This window comes from Staurois parvus, unplaced genomic scaffold (assembly GCF_062004578.1).
Source record: "Staurois parvus isolate SC_StPar_1 unplaced genomic scaffold, SC_StPar_1.0 ptg000046l, whole genome shotgun sequence".
Lineage (NCBI taxonomy): Eukaryota > Metazoa > Chordata > Amphibia > Anura > Ranidae > Staurois > Staurois parvus.
In genome coordinates, this window is record NW_028317842.1 from 382,634 (window position 1) to 393,708 (window position 11,075).

At 41.0% G+C, this 11,075-nt stretch overlaps 1 pseudogene; it reads right to left on the reverse strand.

Annotated features, from left to right (window-relative positions):
* Nucleotides 1-6,499: 6,499 nt before the first annotated feature.
* LOC149470418 (legumain pseudogene) lies at nucleotides 6,500-7,237 on the reverse strand (annotated as a pseudogene).
* Nucleotides 7,238-11,075: the final 3,838 nt, after the last annotated feature.

Here is an 11,075-nt window from a genome sequence, read left to right on the forward strand (position 1 = left end):
TTCCTCGGCCTAATAATTTTACAAGGAGTGGTGGGGAAACCGCTGCACAAGTGGTACTGGAGCACCAACAAAATGCTCACCAAGCCGTTCTTTGGCACTGTCATGTCAGAGTACAACTTTTCCCTCATTATGAAATTTTTGCACTTCACATAATGAGGATTTTGAGGAAACAAGTCATTCAGCTCCCGAGCTAAAAAATTTGGGATGACATTTCCAGCAGAGTTATGTGCCAGAGACATCAGCATAGACTAAAGTCTAATGGCCTACAAAAGGAAGGCTCAGCTGGATGCACTATATCACATCCAAGAGCACGATTTGGTGTCAAATCCTACCTGCTGTGCAAATACTCTCCCGGCTACATCTGGAACGCAGTCATATACACCGCCAAAGGAACAAAATTTGATCCCAAGTACAGCAACTACAGACTGGCAACATCTTCCGTCCTGTCACTGATTGAGCCTCTGCTGAACCAAGGCTACTGTGTAACGACGGGCAATTTTTTTTTTACACCTCTCCAGAACTATACGAGATTCTTCTTCAGCACAAAAAAACGGATGCCTACGGAACCGTTCGGGTTAACCGGCGCAACCTGCCATCCATGTTTTGGGGAAAAAACAAACTGAAGTCGGGAGAATTAGTCGCCTGGCAGGCAAAATGATTGCACTGAGATGGCGGGACAAGGATGGGTGCCTAATGAGTACCATCCACAATGCCTCCACAGTGATGGTACAAACAAAAGGTAGAAAAAACATCCTGAAACCGCAGGTTGTCATTGACTACAACAGAACCATGGGAGGTGTCGGCAGAGCTGACCAAGCTATGACTTTTTATCCTGTGAGAAAGCAGCAGAGAAAATATATTATAAAAATTTTCCGGCATCTTCTGGAAAAGTGTTGGTGGAATGCCTACGTTCTATTTCGCAAAAACATTGACAAGCCTGTGCTTCATGAAGACTTTATATGGAAAGTGGTGGAGTCCATCTTCCTCAAACACCATCAGTGTCTCTGGGTAGATCCAGACGACGTGCTGTGGGAGTTGTCAACCCAGAACGTCTGACTGGACGTCATTTTATGGACCACATCCCACCAACCCAAAACAAGCAGTACCTACCAGGATGTGTGTGGTATGTTGCTCTTAGAGATGACAGTGGGAAAAATGCAAGGAAATGATGTTCCACTGTCCTGATTGCGATGTCGGACTTTGTGCAGTCCCATGTTTCAAAATTTACCACACCTGGGATGTGTTCTAAAACAAAATGCAGTGTCTGTATAATGTTGTTTGGACAGAGTTCCGTGTGTTTGATTTGATTACATTATTTAATTTTTTTTTATATTAAACTTTATTGCACCCAGGATGTCTACTAGACACTTAAACAGATTTCAGTGAGTTATTCCTAAGAATTACAGGCCTACAATAAAAAAACAACAAATTTCAATTGAAAACTACCACTTTTAGCACAGAAATACTGACCTAATCATACCGCTAGGGAGGTTAAGCAACAAAAATTGAGTATCTGAAAAAAATCCAGGAACAGAATCTCTAGTTTCTAAACCTGTGAACCCCTTTTTTTAGGCTGGGCCACAGCTGTGGAGTAGGACACATAGTGGCTATTGATTTAATCTATGATGGAGAGATACCGTTCTAGTTCTAAAAAAAAAAAATTCAGAATTCCTATCAATGTATTTATAGAGAATCGGTTCCTCCTAGAAGCAGATGCCAGTGATTCTGTACAACTCTCTGTAAGGCTGTTTAAATCTAATGAAGATTTGCTTTTTGATCAGGTTTTTTTTTTTTTTTTGTGGTTTAATTCTTGTTGCTTGGCAGATTAGAATGCATTCAAATGTGTGAAAAAAACAAAATGCAGCAAAAATGCACTACATGCTTTTCTGCAGCGTCTCCATTGAAGTCTATAGACCCCAAAACCCAACTTTTTTTTTTTTTTTTTTTTTTTTTTTTTCACGTCGCATTTCAAACTTTCTTTAGAAAATCAGAATTTTGTGTTTTTTTTGGTGCCACCATATTTTTTTTTTTTTTATTTCGAAATTCAACCAACCCTTCAATTTCACCTCGTTGCTACAGAAAATTAATTTTTTGTGGCTGGGATTTTTTTTCTTCTTTCCAGGTCACAGCTCACTCATTTTTTATTTTGTTTTCGTTTTGGCACGTTTCTCCCATTGATTCAATATTCTTTTTCAAAAATATCCAACATGCCTGATCACTCAGATTTTATGGCCTCCTGCAAATTGGCTGGCTGTTTTGTGACCCACTAATGGTGCAAAATTCGAACGAACATTAGAATAGATTTTCGAAAATTTTATTTCGGAATTGGACCCATGTATGGCCAGCTTCAGGCATGATGTTGTGATGAGAACTTCATGATAAATTTCACTGTTGGGAGGAACGCCGTGGGTTGGACCTGGATTGTTGTAAAGCTCTTAAGCCTTGTGCAAGAGGGATGTGGAATATTCTCTAAGTAATAGCTGTTTGAAATTTTGTCATCTTGAAAAAATAAATGGTCGTGGATACAATTTCATCTTGGCACAGATATATATTGTGCATAAGGGATACTTTGCACTAGTGGGGGGGTTGGGCACTATTGGCGTGTGATATGCCGTAAAACAGTCCATTCTGGTCTTTATATACTTGCAAATCCAAAAATGTAATGGTGTTGGAATATTAGGTGTTAAATCTTAAACCAATTGTCATTCAGCTTAAGAAAATGCCGAAAAACTTGACAGTGCTGGTCCAAATTAAAAATAAAAAATCAACTGTATCTGTACCAGCACAATGCATGGTCCAGGTCCAAACACAATGTCTTAACTGAAAAGATTTCCTGTTCCCACCCCCCTACATAGAAGTTAGCATTGGTCGGTGCACCGCAAGTGCCCATGGCCATACCTTGCACATGGAGATAATTGGTTTACATTCAACAATTCCCACTATGTGTAAAGATAAAGCAGGGGTGTCAAACTGGCAGTCCTCCAGCTGTTGCAAAACTACAAGTCCCATCATACCTCAGCCTTTGGGAGTCATGCTTGTAACTGTCAATCTTGCAATGCCTTGTGGGACTTTTAGTTTGGCAAGAGCTGAAGGGCTGCCAGTTTGACACCCATGAGATAAAGACGAATGAATCCATTAGTCTTCCATTTTAGACTGCCCCGGCTCCATCAAGAAGGTACATGCAAACCCCAACATCGATAAGACCTTCTCATTCCCTCAAATTCATTAAACTTCCATTTTAGACTGCCCCGGCTCCATAAAGAAGGTACATGCAAACCCCAACATCGATAAGACCTTCCCATTCCCTCAAATTCATTAAACTTCCATTTTAGACTTCCCCCTGCTCAATAAGACCACACCTTCCCATTCTTTCCAATCATCCCCTACTGTAAGTGAATCCTTTGACTCCCGCCTGGCCCTTAAACTTATCTGCAGTTTTCCGCTGTTGCCTCCTCCCTCCCCCCCTCCCATTAGAGATCCTTTTCTTCCTGGTTTCTTCTCACCCTCCATGTCTTAACATATAAAAACATACCAATGGACAATACAAATAGACCAATGAAAGAGATGTATAGATATTTCCTCGGATTAAACCAAAAGCAGGAGGAAGAGATGCCAAGAGGAGAGACAGAAGTCCTAATTGTGACACAAGGAAAAAATAGCACTAGCAGGTCAAATAGTATTAAATGGACAAACTATACTAAAATATGCTCTAAAACCTCAAACAGTGAAGACAAAGGGGGGAAAATACATATATAAAATCACTGAGAAAACAATTCATGTCAAACTCTGTCCACACGGGGATTGAGTCTGCATCCTAAAAATCCAACGTGATTCAGACTGGCTGAGGGGAGCGCATCTTATTGCTCCCTCTCCAGTGTGGTTGGTATTTCTCAATCCCCCAGAATACTAATTACAAGGGATCTTTCCCATGGTGAGTGGGGAAAAATGTCTGGAAACACTGTTTAGAGAAACTTTTTTTTTTTTTTTTTTTTAAATGTTTTGGACATGTTCCCCCAATCTCTTCCACAGAGGCCTTTTGTCCTCCCTATGTACTGCAGGCCACATGAACATTGGAGACCATATACCTCTATGTTAGACCTACACGTGATAGTCTTTAGTCTTTTTAATAGGAGATTCAAGACAATTTTTTCAAGACTGTTTTCAAAAATGGGGCCCCTCCCCCTTCCTTAGTGGCCACACAGGCATAGCACTTTTTTTTTTTTTTTTTTTTTTTTTCAGGGGAAAACTCCCTTTTACTGTCTAATTTTGTTTCTTAGACTTAAGGGGACCTAAAAACATCCTTTTAGCCAGGGTAGGGGCTCTTCTATACACAAATTTGGGGTGGACTGGTAGAATCTCCTGTAGGAGCCTCAGCCCTAAGCAACGGCCAATATCTTGTCTATCTTCCGATGGTGTATATTCTAGAATGACTGGTAGTTGGTGTCACAGTCCATCTTTTCGAATCTTTGATAAGCCCTTTTTATGATCCAGATTGCTTTCTTATATTTGTATCTTCAATAGAACTTGGTGGATAGCCTTTACTGGTAACACTCTATGGATTTTGCCTGATCTAAGATATCTGAGTACAGTTCCTTCTAAGACGTATAAGTTGTCCCTTGAGAGTAATGGCAGCTATCAGACGGGATATAACCATTCCTATCCACGGTCATAAAGGTTTTAGTAACTAGGCTTCCCTCTCGCAACGTAATCTCCAGGTCAAGGAAATTCTTGTCATGTTCCCATGAGAAACAAATATTCTTGGCGGTCATATTTTTAAGCGCATTCAAAAACCTCAAAGGTCTACTTTTTTTTTTTTTTTTCTCCCTCCCAAATATAAATATAGTGCTTAAATAATCTGAGTTCCTCCTGGGGGGTTACCTCCCTGTTCCCATAGGGACATAGATTTGCCACACTGAGAGCAAAATGTGCTCCCATGGCAACGCCCTTTCTATTGGCGCTAAAACTCTTGGTTATGCTAAAAATAGTTGTTGTGGGCATTATTCTAAGCTTTCTACCAAAAATCCTCTGCATCCACTGTGAACTCCCCAGCTCTCTCATGCCCAAACTGGATGCCTCAATCGCATCCTGATGGCCAATAATAGTGTGTATAATGAAAATTACATCGGCAGTTTCCTTTTTTTTCAATAGGAATTCACCTCTAATCCTTTTTTTCGTGTAAGTTATAACACTCGTCTTCAATTGACTCATCTGCCATCACAGATCGGGACATCCCACCTAAGCCTCCTTGGTACAAGATTCTTTCAAGTATTTCTCATGGGTGACCATATTCCACCAGGTAACTACCTTCTCCATAAGATGACCTCATTTTTTCTAAAATGTGTATCTAAATCGCACTTTCTTGGTAAACACATAGGTTTTCAAGGAAACCAAATACCTCTGTGGCTGCAGCTGTAGGTAAAAAGGTAAAACAAATACTGAACAGAGCCTTCTGCGCTGCCACTATACCACAAGAAAAAAACAAACCTAAAACACAGAACCAGGAATGGCTGATAGCGCCCAGCTATAATACCTAATAGTGGAAAACGGGACATGGGTGGTGCTGCACTAATCCTATATAAGGTGCGTACAAAACACTAATAAACAAAAAAGATGATAAATATCAATGGAAATGAAGAGAAATTAAGTGTTAACAGATCCATGATCATAAGATATCAACATACATATAATCTAAGGTACAATACAAACGCACCCAACTGAAATGGCTGACAGGGAAGAACTGTATTGTTTACATACAGTTCTCTCCTCCATCGGTAATACCGAGTAATCAAACTGTCTTTAGAGTGTGGGAGGAAACCAGAATACCTGAAGGAAACGCAGTCAGGGAGGGTATACAAACTCCAGGCAGATAGCGTTGTGGTTGGGATTCAAACCGACTTTGTATTTGGCTGTGTAAGTGAAGGCTGGGGTTTGTATTGAAGATTTGTGACGTTAAAGACAAATAGGTGATCATAGAATAAATATTAGAATGGAGGAAGCGGCTTCAGAGGGAGCAAATCAGAAAGGTGTCCACTCTGCTGGAAGACTTCGTTGCCAGCTTTGTCAGTGCAGATCTTAGCAGATATTATCCATAGCATGGGTGATGCTCTCTAGTGCGTAATAATAAGGATTGACAGGTTCACCAGAGTGTACAACTGTCTCATGGAGTATTCATACAGTAGGTTGTGCCAGTTGAAGCACTGGTTCTTGAAGTGCTCTGTGGTTGCGCAGTAACACGATCAATCATTGTCTGGTGAGAATCTCTTCTGCCAACTCAATCTTCACCAATTTCTTGATCAAGGCTCTGGCCTCCTGTAGGGCTGTTTGTTTTTTTGCTGGTCAGTACATACCTGCCTAGATGGCATCATTGATGGCCAGGAACGTCCTTTTTTAGGATGGCCATAGGCTCCTCTGAGCTTGGGATCAGGTCCATATTGTGTACTAGTTCCAGGGTCATGCAAGGGGCCACTGATTTTAGCATTACCCTGGAACTGGCTCACCTTCATCTTGAAATAGTCCAGTTCCAATACTGCATCACATGACTGGTATTCATGTGTCCCTTTTTAACCAGTAAAACTGGGTAGTGTCCTTCGAAAGGTCTTCCATTCAGCTGACACTGTAAAGATCACCGAGGTATGTCTCACTTCTTGTCATAACAGGACTCATGAGGGCTGGGGGCTATGGTGGCACAAATGTCAATGTTGAGTAGATTGTTCATGGAGCCAGATTCACAGGTCTCAATGTATAGAACAATTTTTTTATTTTTTTTTGTACATCTTGTTGTCATACATGTACTTAATGGTCTTGTTCCATTCTTCGATGTGGAGGTCATCACTTGGAAAGACCAGCAGACCCATAGCTCTGTGATCAGTGAAGTAGATAAAGATATGGTTGTTAGGTTCACTCTTAATCACCTTCCCAGATCCTTTTCCCTTCACCGCCTCTGCATGACCTCTTGTGTAGTCCTACAGCACTCTGACATACATGTCTATACTGTTGATTCCTTTGGTTGGATTCTCTTCATTATCTGCAATGTTGTCGTACATCACCATGATCTGCTCATCAGGATGATCTACTTGATGATTTGATAAGCGTGGCACATGTCAGCCTGATGTCTGTAGTTGTACCAGCCATTGGAGCCAGCCACTAGGACCACCCAGTGATTCTCCCCAACCTCTGCATCAATGGGCATGGATGTGGCCAGGACAGTAAGGCTGAGGATTAGTGTCACTGGAAGCATTTTAGATTTAATAACAGGGCCCTGCTCCCCTCCAGCAGTCTACACTCTGGGTGTTATCAGAGCAATGAAACTGCAGATTGTGACATCTCAACAAAATAAAAATGGAAAACTGGATAGATATTAAAAATGAATTGGATAGCTTTTTTTTTTTTTTTTTTTTTTGAATTGTGCTTTTTGATGCAGGGAAGATCCACTTTAAGCAGGCCATAGCTGAGGCAAAAACCTGAATTGGAAAATCCGGTTGATAGTCGGATCATTCATTTTTTTCACATCACTTAGTGTCTGCTATGACATGCGATTTTTTTTTTTTTTTTTCAGACTGTAGCTGAAAGTGCCTTATCCTACATGTTGGGATTTTTTTGAAAGGACCAAATTTCGAACCATTGATGGGGGGAATCATTTGAAATAAACACACTGAAAATGAACTGCATGAGGTAGGAAAAGTGTGACCCAGAAGGAAAATGTTCTATCAAAACACAAGTATTCCCCTATGCAGACACGTAGTTGACGTTTTTTTTTTGTTTTGACAAGTTTCTTAAAGGGGCATTCCAGAATATATATAAACATTTTTTGTGATTCCACAGTTAAACTGATGTAATAGTCCACACGGGTACATCCTCTTCATGGGGGGTAGATCAGTAAGCCAGTTTTTTTGGGGGTGTACATGCAAATTTCAACTGCAATACCTTGTCCCTTAGGTTCCTTGCCCCTTTTTACTATCAAGAGGCATCTCTGGCCCACTTAAATACTTCAGAGGAATGAGTTTGCATATGTCAGTGTTTTGTTAGAATTGCACATACCCCCCCCCCCCCCATTGATCATCATAATGGGTAATGAGTCTCGCTGGGTTTGATTATAATTGGGGTTCACCCTTCTGTGGTACTAAGAACTCTCTGCACTATTGTGCTGAGGCCTTTCTCCTGGAGCTTCTAATTGCCTTATGGGGGTTTCCTCTATCCCTGAATCTTCTTGTATAGGTCATCCGCTTCCTGTCTACTCATCATCATAGGAGCAGTTTCTGCGTATACACAGGAACTGCCTTGTAGGCACACCCTTTAAAAGTGACCTAAGGCGGTGGCTAGAAGCTAGTCCAGAGGTTATTTGCTACCATCTCCTTTCTAAAGGTTCTAGTTCTCAAGGAGTCACCTTTTTTTTTTTTCTTTTTTTTGATTTGAGATACAGATGCAAAAAGATGACCTCCTTCAGATCAAAATTGTTGGCCTAATACTTCTGTAAACATTTTGGATCTGATAGGAACATTTTGCAATCCAGTCTAACGTAAAGTAAAAATGCAACTCTGAGGGGAGAGGGAGACTCACTCAGTGAATGCGCTGTGGAGCGCTAAAATATTTGTAGCGATATCGTGCAAATATGACGTGTAATACGACAAAGTGTGACAGTCCAAATGTAAGATCAGATCAATAAAAGTGAATTCCGTGACTCAGGTGACTAAGCTTTTTTGTATAATTTTGCACTAACCAGAATCACAAAATTTGCGCATTTGCGTAATCACTCCTGGTTATCTGGATCCAAATGGATATCTTAAAGGATCATCTGTCACACATCAGCACTTTAGGTGATCAGTAGACTTCATTCTCTGGTTCCAGGGACATCACATCCGATTTAATGACCAGTCATGGGCATTCTAGTAATGGCAAGAATCCACTTTGGGGGCTTGTTAAAGAGTCAGAAAAAGATCTGAGTGCAGTCTTAGGATAATTACAAAATAGACTTTGCACTCACATCTGGCATAAACATCAAAGATGGCTGCCAACCTTCTTTGTGGCCTGTGCGGCGTGACATCAAAGCTGGCTCCTCCCTAACACGTTTTCGTGCTCATGCAAGTTTTCAAAGGGAGCGTGCCAGCAGTCCAGTGCTTCCTTTTTTCATATAGGACTCTGCACGCTTAGGCAGTAGAGCGCCATTTTGTCCTACTCGCGCATATGCGATACATGCGGAGGCAGACATATCAATGAAGATGCAGCATTAGAGGATATGAACAAATAAATATAATAAGACCACATTAAAAAATGACATTATTAATTAAATATACTGGTGATCTTGGATGTTCAATAATTAAACTGTGTAATATAACGCCATGACGGGACCAGAAGTAGCAGAACCACCATTGTTCTGAGGCCCAATATATAGACACCATAGGTAACGGGACTGGCAATTATAAAAGGCCAACTGTAACTGTAAAACACTCTAATCTCTGGGGCAGCACAGTGGCTAAATGGTTGGCACTTCCACCTGGTAATACTCGTGTCATTGGTTCGAATCCCAACCACGGCACCCTCTGGAGTTTGCATGTAACCCCTGTGCCTGTGTGGGTTTCCTCTGGGTCTCCAGTTTCCCCCCACACTCCAAAAACATGCTGGTAGGTTAGTTGGAACCTGTCTAAACTGTCCCTATTATGTGCATGTATGAATGTGAGTTAGGGACCTTAGACTGTGCGGGTTAAAGACTATTGTTAATATACAATATATGTAAAGTTCTGAGTAAATTGATGGCGCTATATAGGTATCTGCAATAAAAAATCTCCAACCTCTGCCCCCAGATGTCAGGGATGTATGCCCATGGGTATTTGCTGACTAAAGCAAGATCTGTGTTGCAGAATAGAGCTTAATTGTGAGGTTTAAAACCTGCTGTTTCAGCCTTCAATACCATTGGCTGCCACTAGAGACTCCTCAAAATCTATCTGGCTGGACACACAGGCAGATACAAATCTTGCCTACAATCTGGTGCACTGATACTGAGATTGCTCAGGTTCTGAGAGAGAATCCTTGTGTTACTACTTCTCCCACTCCCCACACACAGGTCCCTGTCTGGCAGATCTCCCACCTTTTTACACACAAACTAATCTGCATGCAATCAGCAGACACACAATGCAACTTCATACAGATTAACAAGAAATGTATACCGAGCGTACAGACACTGGGAACACAATGCTCCTCCAATCTCTCTAGGATACATTTTTAGCTTAGTACACAGAAGGCACTTATTCAATTTACATTTTAAAAGAGAATTTTTTTTCCCATACTTCTCTTGTGGGTCCCAGGAAAGTTCTTACTGGTGCTTTCCTGTGACCTGGATTAATCAGATGGTGAGTGAGCCACATTCTTGGTGTGAAGGTGAGATCTTTCTTCTTTTTACCACCATGTAAAGTCCCTATACATGAGGTCATGACCCTCTGCTTCTTTCCAAGGCGAGGACTGAGTACTAGAAGTGCACACCAGGACACCAAAGGCCCACACATCAATGCTTGGGGGCAGCAGCAATTCCCCTTGTTTAAGGCTGCACAGTTCAGGAGGTGTGTATGGAATGATCCCGGACATAGATGGTGCTTGAGGACCCTGAAACCTTGAGTTCAAAATCTGCCAGTTTGATCATTCAAAGTCCATCAGCAGAATATTGTCCAGCTTGGATGTTTTGATGGTCCATTCCTTTGCTATGCATGAAGCCCAATGAATTAATTTGTGGAACAGGGTCTTACAATATCCCATTTAAACCAACCTGTAGAATGAATGACAATGAATCATTAGACACCAATATGGTAAAATGTTACCTGACATAATAATCCCATCGCATCCCTTGCACAGGGAAACATAAAATACATAAACTGAATACAGTAGGAATATGCAAAGCACACAGAATTTGAAGTAAAATGTTAGCAGATCATCTTGATCAATTTTAATCTTCCAACTGAGCAAGTCGCACACCAAAAAACACATTTTATTCATATGTCCCACCAACTCAATGTATGGGGTGAACATTCATTAAACCACACAGCTTTGAACAAAACAAGGACAAAGACCATAAGTTAACCTAAAGATCA